The 12,291-nt window shown below is 36.0% G+C and overlaps 1 long non-coding RNA gene across 1 annotated transcript in view; it reads left to right on the top strand.

Moving 5' to 3' along the window:
- Positions 1 to 11,997: 11,997 nt before the first annotated feature.
- The window catches only part of LOC136829430 (uncharacterized), a 59,143-nt gene continuing 58,849 nt past the window's right edge, over positions 11,998 to 12,291 (top strand). The window contains exon 1 of the long non-coding RNA XR_010850378.1: positions 11,998 to 12,135. This is a non-coding gene — a long non-coding RNA (uncharacterized lncRNA). The remainder of the gene's footprint in view (positions 12,136 to 12,291) is intronic.

Raw genomic sequence — 12,291 nt, 5'->3', positions numbered from 1 at the left:
TATGACCGAATTATTGGCTCCGATTTCCGCAGTCACAGAAGCCATTAGAATGGCGCTCATGAGAGTGGTTATGATATTGAATAAAAATTTAAACATATTTTATATCTGTATAAATAAACACAGTAATGTTGAGAGAAATGGAAGTCTTAAGAGGGGATTTTTCCTAGACCGGTAAATTTTTACATTAATTCCAGAACCACTCCCATTAGCGCCGTGTTTATTACCAACCCTTTTGAAATAAATGTTTAAACATAAGCAATAGACGGTAAATATCTCGGCAACAGTAAATTTGAAAAATGTTTTATTACGAAATTTTATATTAAGCATATTAAGGTGACTTAATAGCACAGCATACTGTACAGAGTTGTGGTAGAACCACTAATCACATTTTAGTAAGGATGTGCTAGAAATTCTGATTACCATTTTCTATTTTTCGAGCTTTCACGTTTTCTTTAACGGGCAAGACCTATATCACAGTGACGCAAACTCCTCTGGGTGATGAGTAGGTGGAGATTTATGGACTGAATGCTGTGGCAGTTAGTCCATGAATCTCTATAAAGTAAATTGCTGTGGTAATTCACTTCGTAATAAGAAAGAAACAGAAAAGACTTAGTAGAGTATGGCCTAAAGCTTGGCTATTAAAGCCCCATGTAATTTCTAATACAATATTAATGAATTATTTTAAATCACAACTTGGGAATTGGTTTAATTACATACAAATGTATAATAAAACCTACTTGCACTTACTTCCATTAGTATCAGCTTCCATAAAGACACTTGTATGAGAAAATGAGTCCTCATGAAAGACTCAGCCACACAAAATTAAAAAAAAAATTAGGCTTGTAATGACAAGATTAAAATAGATGATTTCTTGGGGAAAAGTTCAAACAATATGTTTTATAAAGGACATCAAACATAATTATATATAAAACAACAGAATATACCATGTGATTATAAAGTTTATTAAACCTGTTAGTGTTCACTGCTGCTGCTAGATTGAGCTGCATAAATAAAATAAGTGTAACCAGGTTGACTCTGAGTCTATATGGAGGTGCTATCTGTAGACCAGTACCGCATAGTTCTGTGGTCTTTCACCAAGGCGGCGCTGCAGATCCTTGCGGCATCTTTAAATGTCTGGTAACCACTCGAACTGAACAGGGGCTTAGTGCGATTGTGAAATTTTTTGTATCCTGAATGTTTAATGAGTATGTGTTTAGTGATTATTTAGGGTTTAGTGAATGTTTTGAGTAAGTGTTTAGTGAATGTTTAGGGTTTAGTAAATGTATTGTGAATGTTTTTTTTAATGTTTAGTAAGTATTCAGTGAATGTTTAGTGAGTGTTAAGGGTTTAGTGAATGTTTAGTGTGTAAGTGTCTAGTGAGTGTTCATGGTTAAATGAATGTTAGTGTTTAGTGAATGTTTAGTGTGCAAGTATTCAGTGAATGTTTAGTGTGTAAGTATTCAGTGAGTGTTTAGGGTTTAGTGAATGTTAGTGTGTGAGTGTTTAATGAGTGATTAGTGACTGTTTAGTGTTTAATGATGTTTAGGGGTTTAATGAGCATTTAGGGTTTAGTGAGTATTTAGTGTTTAATGAGTGTTAGGATTTAGTAAGTGTTTCGTGTCTAGTGAGTGCTTAGTGAATGTGTAGTGAGTGTTTTGTGTATAGTGAGTACTTAGTAAATGTTTAGTGTATAGTGAGTGTTTAGTGAATGTTTTGTGAGTGCTTAGTGAATGTTTTTTGAGTGTTTAGTGTTTAATGAATGTTTGGATTAAGTGAGTGTTTAGTGTTTAATGAATGTTTGGATTAAGTGAGTGTTTAGTGTTTAATGAATGTTTGGATTAAGTGAGTGTTTAGTTAATGTTTAGGATTAAGTGAGTGTATAGTGAATGTTTATTGAGTGATTAAGGTACAGTGAGTATTTAGTGAGTGTTTAGTGTTTTATGAGTATTTAGTGAGCATGTAGTGTATAGTGGGTTCCCAGTGAATGTTGAATATTCAGTGAGTGTTTAGTTTAGTGTTATTGAGTGTGAGTGTATAGTAAATGTGCATGCTCAGTGAGTTCGAGTGTATGGTAAGTGTGAGTGTTTAGTGAGCGTAAATGTATAGTGAATGGTAGTGTTTAGTTATTGTACATTACAGTTTAGTTAGTTTTTAGTGACTGTATGCAAAGAAAGCCCTGTAATTTACAGGAACCATTTATGCTAGACTTTGCTTAGATCCAAGAGCAGATGATTAGGCTTTGACCACAATGGTTGGAGTGTTTAGGCCAACCTGTTTCTGTATGGTAATTTTTCTCTGAAATTGGGTCAAGTAATAATAATAATAATAATAATAATAATAGTAAAATAATAATATTAACAGTATTATTCATAAGATAATAATATAGTAAAAAAGATAAAAATAATAATAGTTGTGGTGAAACTTTAAAGTTTTAGGCCCACATTCGGTACGATTTCATTCAACCTTAAGCCCTCCTGCCCTAGCTTTGAATGAGACCAAGTTACAGTGCTGAGGAGTTTACTAACTTACTTAAATGTACCATGAAGTCAAGAAACATTATATTCTTTCCAACAAAGTGCAGTTGAGAAACAATCAACTATATTTCCTGCACCAATTCTTTTTGGGTGATGCCACACGGGTTCACAAATACGCATTTAAAAAGTTTAACACATATAATTAATATTTAAAGGACACAACAATCATCCAAGTTACATTAAGAAGCAAGAAAACATTAACATATTACTGCAAAAATTGACAAAACGTTACGTTACTTCGATAGAGGAAAAACATAAATAGCCAAAAAAAAGGGGGGATTTCAGAATATTCTTATGAAGAAATTACTGCAATGACGACGACAGTTCACGAGGTGATGGGGCTGGATTTTACGAGAATTTCTTCTACAACTTGCCTTTCTGGAGTTTGCTGCGAAACAGGCAGAGCTTCATGTTCCCACCCTGGAAGAAAACTCGGGAGGAGTATATTGGATGGCACAGTTGTCACATCTACAAAACTACAGGGTTACGTAACAAAGCATCAACTAAAACACAAACATTAAAGTAATTTAATCGTAACCCAACATACAAAAAAAAGGGGTTTCGTCCAGAAGGCAAGCTTAAACTACTGGCATGTGCCCTTACAACAAGAAAATAACACATATATTCTCCACAGGAAGAAGTTTGACAACACTGCAATCAGACGTCATTTAATTTTATAGAGATGGATAAAATTTGCGAAAAAGGTGTTTTACTACTTTAAATATTAATGTACTAATTTATACAAACTCATTGCTATAGTTAATATAATAAAAAACTTCTTCTGTGGAGCAAAACAATCACATCAACGTAATTTTTCATAGAAACTGGGAAATACATCAAAAATAAGTATTCAAGAAAACTAGGAAATTTTATTCAAGGGGAATAAATGGCAATTTTTGACATTCTCCCCCAAGAAAGAATCATAATTAGAAGTAATCACAACTGCACCCAGGAGCGAATTCAATTGAATAACGCTATGCAGCTGTGACCATCTTAACACATCAAAAATTTAAATCAAATATACATTTTAGAGTACATCCATAGAAATTAAATCCTTTCTCTCTTGATCACAGCGGATTGCTGCTGCACGCCGAGGTCTAGTACCACTCAGAGGCACACTATCTGGCTCCTGAGTTACGACACTATCAAATTCCCTCTCGGGTAATTCCAGAAGTACGAGCTTTGTGATTGATCTCATGTATAGTTTATTATTCACTCTCACTTCTACAGACCTAATCACACCATCAGACGATGGAAACAGCTGGGTAACCTTACCCAATGAGAGGAGGGATCTATAGCCTTTCCCAGATGATCTTCTAAGTCTACCATCACTATGTCCCCAACTTTCACATTTGCAGAGATAATCACTAGAATTAAAATGTCTCTCTCTCAAGGACACTAAATAGTCTCTTTTCCAAGAGTTCTCAAATTTTCTTAGCACTGATGATAATCTAAAATATTGTTCTCTAAGATCACTTGAACTCATGAAATCTGGGTCATCAGTTGCTGAATTGTTAAGAGGGGGGAAATACAAATATTTCGCCCATAAAGTAACATGGAGGGAGTCAAAGCCTCACAATCTCGATCAGAGGAGAGATAAGTCAGTGGTCGAGAATTTATCACAGCTTGAAACTCAACAAGTAGAGTTCTCAACTCTTCAAAGGATACACGTTTGTGATATAAGGCTTTGGACAAACATCCCTTTAGAACACCAATAAGGCGTTCATAAAAGCCTCCAGACCAGGGCTCGCGGTGTAATGAACTTCCAATTAACACAATTTCCTTCAAGGTATGACTTTACCTCTGGTTCATCCATAATTTCCTTCAGGAAATTATTAAATCCAACAAAATTCCTACCATTGTCAGATATAATCAGACTCGGCAGAGAATGATATGCTACAAAGCGTCGAAAAAGCCAGTAGGAAATCGGAAGCAGTCATGGAATGAGTCAATTCAAAATGAACTGCCCTGCTCGTAGTACAGGTAAATAGACATATAAAGACCTTCTCCTCCAAGCCAGTCTCATGATCAAAAACATTAATAGCACCAGTATAATCAACTCCTACTGATTGGAAAGATCTATCATATCTCACTCTTTCTGTGGGTAATGGTGGAGGAGGAGGCAAACACAACCGTTTCTTGGTTAACTTCTGACATAAAACACACTTTGACAGAATCGATTTGATAACTTGTCGTGCTTTCGGTACCCAAAAAGTTTCTCTCAACAATACCAGTACAGAATTGACACCACAATGGTGATGATGTCTATGCAAATGTTCAACTATCAACACTGTTAAATAACTTCTGGAAGGCAATAACATTGGGCACTGAGTATCATAAGACATGGAAGCGTTTTTCATGCGACCCTGAGACCTAATTAGATTTTCCTCATCAACAAATAAGTTCAACTGATTACAGAAATTCTTAATATCCATGGACACTCCATGTGAATTCTTATCACAGAGGTACATTCTGGTAGTAGAAAAATGTTGCTTCTGTTCAAGGAGGACAAGTGCTTTCATTTCGTTAACAACAAACTTAGAACCTTTACTGCATTTATTAAGAAAAAGCAATATTGACCTCATGATACGTTTAAGCTTACTTAAATTACTGTAACGTGGGATGTCAATTAATGGGGTTGGAGGGTTAACAAACTTAGGTTCTGAAAGAATTTCATTAACATGCACAGTTTCTGTAGCTAAAGATTGGGGATAATCACCAGTTAAAGCCATTTAGGGCCATTCCACCATAAGGAATTTTGCGCTAAATCTTTACTAGTACTACCTCTGGATAGAATATCAGCTGGATTATCCTTAGAGGGGTATACCGTAGAGAAACTTGAATTCATTAATTTCAGTGACTCTGTTTCGTACATAGGGAATTTTACTATTATTATTCTTCACCCAACAAATAGAAACCATGAGTCACTCCAGAGAGTGCAAGAACTCAATCTCAAATCATCATTCTGCATTAATCTTCCAGCAAGTTTCACACCCAAGGACAAGGCTGTCAATTCCAAACGCGGAATAGTCTGTTTAGGGTTTGGTGCAACTTTTACACTTACTGACCAGTAAATTGCTTACACTTCTCTTGAAATCAATCACATAGGCAGCAGCTCCATATGCCTTGTTAGAGGCATCACAAAATACATGTAAGTGGGAACCTTCAGGATGTACAACAAACCTAGGAAACTTTAAACTTTCTACATTTCTAATACACTTGCAAATTTCATCAAACCTTGAACATAATGATTCTGGCAAAGGGTCATCCACCCGTAGTTACTCCACAAACATTTAAGAAAATATTTACCTCTCACCTGTATTGGTGACAATAATCCTAGAGGATCAAACATTCGAGCTATTACTGATAAGACCTTTCGCTTGGTTAAGGTCCTTTATACTCACAATTTACTTCCTTCAGTGACATCTCATCTTGTGTTAGATACCACTCTAAACCCAAAACGTTCACTCTTTCTTTGATAACATCTATGGTTCTGTTAAACTCTGAATCATTACTGACCCATTCTTGTAGAGGCATATTAGCATCTTCAAGAATCTCATTTATTACTGGATACTCATCCATCAAGACTGACACATCCTTGTAAGTTTTACTAAAATTATCTACATAGAAATTCTTCATCAGAGATGATGCAAGGGGATTATCATGTAAAGATAAATGATGCAAAGGGTCTGCTGCAAGAGAAAGGGGAGCATGTAGCTCAAAACAAACTACACAAAACCGGTAAGTTACAGTAGACTTCAAATCGGAGGATCAGTTATCCATAGAAATCTGCAATAATCACGACAGTCAGGTGAAATGCCTATCCTTAAAAGGCTTTACTGATATCTGAAATCACAGCTACTGGGTTTGTACGGAAACTCAACAGGGCATCAAAAAGTTTAGTAGTTAATGAGGGACCAGTTAATAAACAATCATTTAAGGAAAGTTCTCCTTTAGCCTTGGAAGAAGCATTAAAAACTATTCGAATGGGAGTTGTTTCTGAATCCTTCAACACAGCATGGTGGGGTAAATAATGCCCTATAATAGGGAGCCTGAGGAATTAATTCTATAAACCCAGACTGAACGTAATCTTGGATAATCTTATCATAATGAGCATACAAGGAGGGGTCAGATTCGAATCTATGTAGCGAGGAATTTAATTGACCAATGGCTATTCTATAGTTAACAGGCGGTCTACTTTCATCTTTAAATGGCAAGGACACTTCATACTTATTGTCAACCCTTTTTACTTTATCCTTAAAACACTTAACTGATTCTCTTTCTTCAGGACTAATTTCAGATTGACGAATACCAACACTTTCTAAATCCCCATAATTTTCTAACTTCACAACAAGAATTAATAGGGATTTCCTCTACTTCTATTCTTGAACAACATACATTTGATGTAGTAATCTCATTAGATTCTACATTGTCATAAGACCAACTAGGAAGAGGTCCAAAAATTAGTGCACCACCAGAACTATTCAATATCTGTATTCCACAGCAAATTTGACTGTTGTGAATGAATTTTCCATAGTAATCAGCTCCAATGACTAATTCTATACCATTCACTTCATCTGAATTTAAATCATTATCTGCTAATTTTATGCCTTTACTCGTCAAGAACGCAGCTGACTTACTTAAACCTGGAGAATAAATTCTGGAATTAACTCTATCGAATGCAATGGCATTAATGACAGTACGAATCTTACCTAGTCTCACCACAACTCTTACTATATTACAATTGACTTCCATGGCATCACTGCCAAATGGTTTTACCTTTAAGGCTACTGTTGCTATGGACGGTAGACTAAGCTTATGAGCTAATTCCTTTGCAATAAACGTTCTTTGTGCACCAGAATCAAAGAGTGCTCTCCCAAAGGAACGATGTCCATTCCTGACACAATTACATTAGCAGTAGGAAGAGCAGTCGAAACAGAACTCTTATTAGTCTGAGAATGATCAATACCCAAAGAAGCAGTCATAACTACTGGGGAATCACCTTTACTTACAGCACCTTTAGAATCATTATGAGATTTCCAGAATTAACATTTGACTTACTAACATTAGTACTATTTACACTCAACTTTGGTGGAGCAGGATTAACAGGGTTTTCTGTTTTCTTACAAATCATCGGGTAATGAGGCCCATCACATATATTACATTTCGGTTTGTTTCTACATTCAGAGAATAAATGACCTCCTTTGAGGCAAGCAAAGCACAATCTTAAATATTTAACTCTGTCCCTTCTACTATCAATGGTTTTGAAAGTCTTACAATCGCTTGAGAGGCATGGTTCGATGAGCAAAACACACAATTATGGTAAGAACTACTATTACTAGGCTTACTGTTACTTTGTTGTGCTCTCTGCACGTTTTGCACATTTGAGGGAATCACTTTAGAATAGTTACCCTGATCACGTTTTCTCTTATTAAATTCTCACCTTCGTAACAAAATTCCATTAATTCACAAACATATTTCAAACCTGAAATTTGTTTTAAATCAAGAGACATACTATTATGTTTATTAGCTATAGCCTTACGTGTTTCAGGTGATAATTTCTCATATTATACTAGAGAAAATGGGGTTCATGGCCTCTACATCTAAATTCAATGTGTTCATTTGTAAGATAATCTTCTCATATTCCAATTTGAACGTGTTCAAATCCTCTATTGTATGACTGGGAGGGACTAAATGCGTTAATTTGGACATAAGTCTACGTTTCAATTTGTCCTTATTATCATACTTCTCCTTAAAGGGTCTGAATAGCTACTGAATAATTGGCATTAGTGACAGGCAAACCTTCTATGGCTTTAAAGGCGTTATCCTTTAAACTAGCTCTGAGGGTAGAAAAACTTAATCACATTGGAAATATCCCTACGATCGTGAACTAAACTGTTAAATATATCCCAAAATGCAAGCCATTGTTCTTCCCCACCGCTAAATTCAGGTATCTTAATTGCTGGGAGTTTAGGGAGGAGAGGGTTAATGGGAGCCGAAGGAGGAGGCAAAGCGGGCTGTTGATTTATATCTCCGTGTCAATCTCGCTCATAGTTTTCTGTGCAGTAGCAATAGCTTTCCTTACACATCTAGTTATTGCTCTATAACTTCTACATAAACTATCATATTCACTATCCTGTGAAATAATCGTCACATTCTGTGACCAACTATCTTCAAAACGTCGTAGACCCTCAATAAGACAACGTTCATACATTACAAGGTCGATTTTGGTGTATCAGTATCACCAATGCAGTTATCTGTCTCATCAAGCAAATCTTGTAAGGAAATAATTTCCCTTTCAATAACTACCTAATCTTGGAATCCATTTTCTTGTTAATGGATCAATAAGAAACTTGCTCAAATATCAAAATGTATGGCAAATTATCTGAACCCGATTGAAAATATAACTAATCTTATTCATAGGTCGAATAACATTCACTGAATGATAGACAATTTGACCACGTGCTCTTCATCACTTCACAAAATACATCTGGTCACGAAAACCTAAGTTCAAAAATGGCTACGAAATTCAACAAGAATTTCTTTACAGAGTGATCACTAAATACGAACAATAATGTTCCATAAACAATAGATTACTTGGCAAAACACTCCAAGTAATTCAATACCTTACCCTGCTCACCAAATAACTTTGGACACGTGCCAGCTACACTAAAATGACTTTATAGCCATCCATCACCAACGTGAACTTTATCGTAAATTATCTTTAACATCCAAAAAATCCTTTGTGAATCGTTATGGCATCCGGTTCGTTCGAAGGACCAAAGCAAAAGTACTACTATAACTAGCAAAGAATGTGGTGAAACTTTAAAGTTTTAGGCCCACATTCGGTACGATTTCATTCAACCTTAAGCCCTCCTGCCCTAGCTTTGAATGAGACCAAGTTACAGTGCTGAGGAGTTTACTAACTTACTTAAATGTACCATGAAGTCAAGAAACATTATATTCTTTCCAACAAAAGTGCAGTTGAAACAATCAACTATATTTCCTGCACCAATTCTTTTGGGTGATGCCACACGGGTTCACAAATACGCATTTAAAAGTTTAACACATATAATTAATATTTAAAGGACACAACAATCATCCAAGTTACATTAAGAAGCAAGAAAACATTAACATATTACTGCAAAAATTGACAAAACGTTACGTTACTTCGATAGAGGAAAAACATAAATAGCCAAAAAAAAAGGGGATTTCAGAATATTCTTATGAAGAAATTACTGCAATGACGACGACAGTTCACGAGGTGATGGGGCTGGATTTTACGAGAATTTCTTCTACAACTTGCCTTTCTGGAGTTTGCTGCGAAACAGGCAGAGCTTCATGTTCCCACCCTGGAAGAAAACTCGGGAGGAGTATATTGGATGGCACAGTTGTCACATCTACAAAACTACAGGGTTACGTAACAAAGCATCAACTAAAACACAAACATTAAAGTAATTTAATCGTAACCCAACATACAAAAAAAAGGGTTTCGTCCAGAAGGCAAGCTTAAACTACTGGCATGTGCCCTTACAACAAGAAAATAACACATATATTCTCCACAGGAAGAAGTTTGACAACACTGCAATCAGACGTCATTTAATTTTATAGAGATGGATAAAATTTGCGAAAAGGTGTTTTACTACTTTAAATATTAATGTACTAATTTATACAAACTCATTGCTATAGTTAATATAATAAAAACTTCTTCTGTGGAGCAAAACAATCACATCAACGTAATTTTTCATAGAAACTGGGAAATACATCAAAAATAAGTATTCAAGAAAACTAGGAAATTTTATTCAAGGGGAATAAATGGCAATTTTTGACAATAGTAATTAAGTACAGCACTATGATCTGGACCGAGACCTTTCAATATGGCCGCCTGAGGTCACACACTCGGCAGGGAGATCGCCACTCAGTTATTGACGTTTTATGGTATAAACGAATCAGTTAGGTTTACATTTGGTGTGGAGGAACTTACCTACCAGGTAGTAGGGGATTGATCTACTTATCATTAAAAACGAAGCCTGGTATAACGACTCAAGGCGGCCAGCATTAATTGGCAGGACTAGATACAATTGACTATAACGATAAGAAGTACAAAGGGAAAATACAATGATTCCAAGTTATAATAAAAATAAGATTCAGAACACTGTACTTTCCTGCTAACGAGGTAAGAATTAAACGATATTATTTAAGTACGAGATTGTTCGGCAACCTCCATAGGATGATGAACCATAAATGATTATTAGTGTTCGCTTCTTTTGTAACATGTAAAAAGAATTTAAAAAAATATATCTAGTGAAAGACTACTCCTCTATGACTGCGCAAATTTCAGTCAGACTTAAAAAGATAGACCAATATAAATTTCTCTCCATGAACGGAGAATGTCTGTCTGGCTGCCCACATAGCTATCGGCGAGCGAGTTTGTCAGCATACCTTCTATTCACGATTTCTCCTAATTGGTTGAAAGGATTTCAGGTAAACTTCGTAAAAGAGTGGATCATCATGCACAGTATACATTTGTAAGGACTGGGATATGAGTGACATACTGGCTGGGTGTTAACTGGTTTATTGGTTGTTCCTTACTGAGATAAATGTACAGTTGTTGTTTTAGATTTAGCTGGCCTTGTGCCAGCACGGGCTCTTGCTTCTAGAGCAGCCCGTAATAAATGTACAGAATCTTCGAAGATGTTATTGACGCGTGCGAGCGGTAATGTAGCGTCTACACACGGACAGGTAAAACAGAGATAAAAGGTTCAGACATCTGTGTTTGTCGGCAGACAAACAGATGGCGATATCAAGAGACATGATTAACATACGGTAATGAAACATACATCAGTGGAAAGGCCAGGAAATTCTACATATGGCCAATTGCATGAGATTCAAGACAGATTAATGGATACAATGCAATGGCATAATAAATGTGAAATGGAGAGACCTTTGGCGTCTTCACAAACAGAAACATACACAGTTTGATACAGAAGATTCTTTGGAACATTATGAGTACATGATTAGAATGCTTGCATGGCAATGCAAGTAGTGGTGATTGTACATACATTAAGACAACAATGCTTAGGGAGAAACAGACGGAAATATTGTATGGTTGAAATCGCGTTCCTGTAGAGAAAGAAAACGAGACGCTCCTGTTTTGTCCTGTCGACTCCGATGATGACGATCGACGAACACACGAACACACACGTGTTTGGAAGAGACAGCGTTGGGGCTCTTACACGTGTAATTAAGGGAGATCGCCTATCTGTGTCATGTTACCTTTACTGTTACTGTTTATTTATTTATTTTTTTCCAAACTCAGTTCATCATAGACATAATAATGCAGACACATATTGGAATTTTTTTCTCTTATTGTTAATTTGTCAGTCTTATAAGGGTGCCTGCCAAAAAGGGGATGGGCTGTTGTAGAGGGTGCTCTGGGGCGGAGGGATTCAGTATACTTATGACCGTGCTTCCCAGTCCTCCGTTTTAGAGGCTGTAAATCTTACTGAACTGATCCTACCTCCGACTTTTGTTGAATAGATTGACTAGGATTGAGAATTTTCAGTTTCAACTGACTGGTGCTGCTGGAAGATCTTCAGAGGTGAGTTGATTTAATTTTTATTATTGGCTAAGTTAGACCTACCTAAGCATTATGGCGACCAAAGTTACCAGTGATATAATTTAGTGGGTTAAGGAGAACGTGAAGTAAAGTTTTAGGCAAAGAGTGCAAAGTTGAATTGATGGAGGTGACGAATTT

Source organism: Macrobrachium rosenbergii, chromosome 44 (genome assembly GCF_040412425.1).
Source record: "Macrobrachium rosenbergii isolate ZJJX-2024 chromosome 44, ASM4041242v1, whole genome shotgun sequence".
NCBI lineage: Eukaryota > Metazoa > Arthropoda > Malacostraca > Decapoda > Palaemonidae > Macrobrachium > Macrobrachium rosenbergii.
This window is presented reverse-complemented; position numbering and strand designations above follow the sequence as displayed.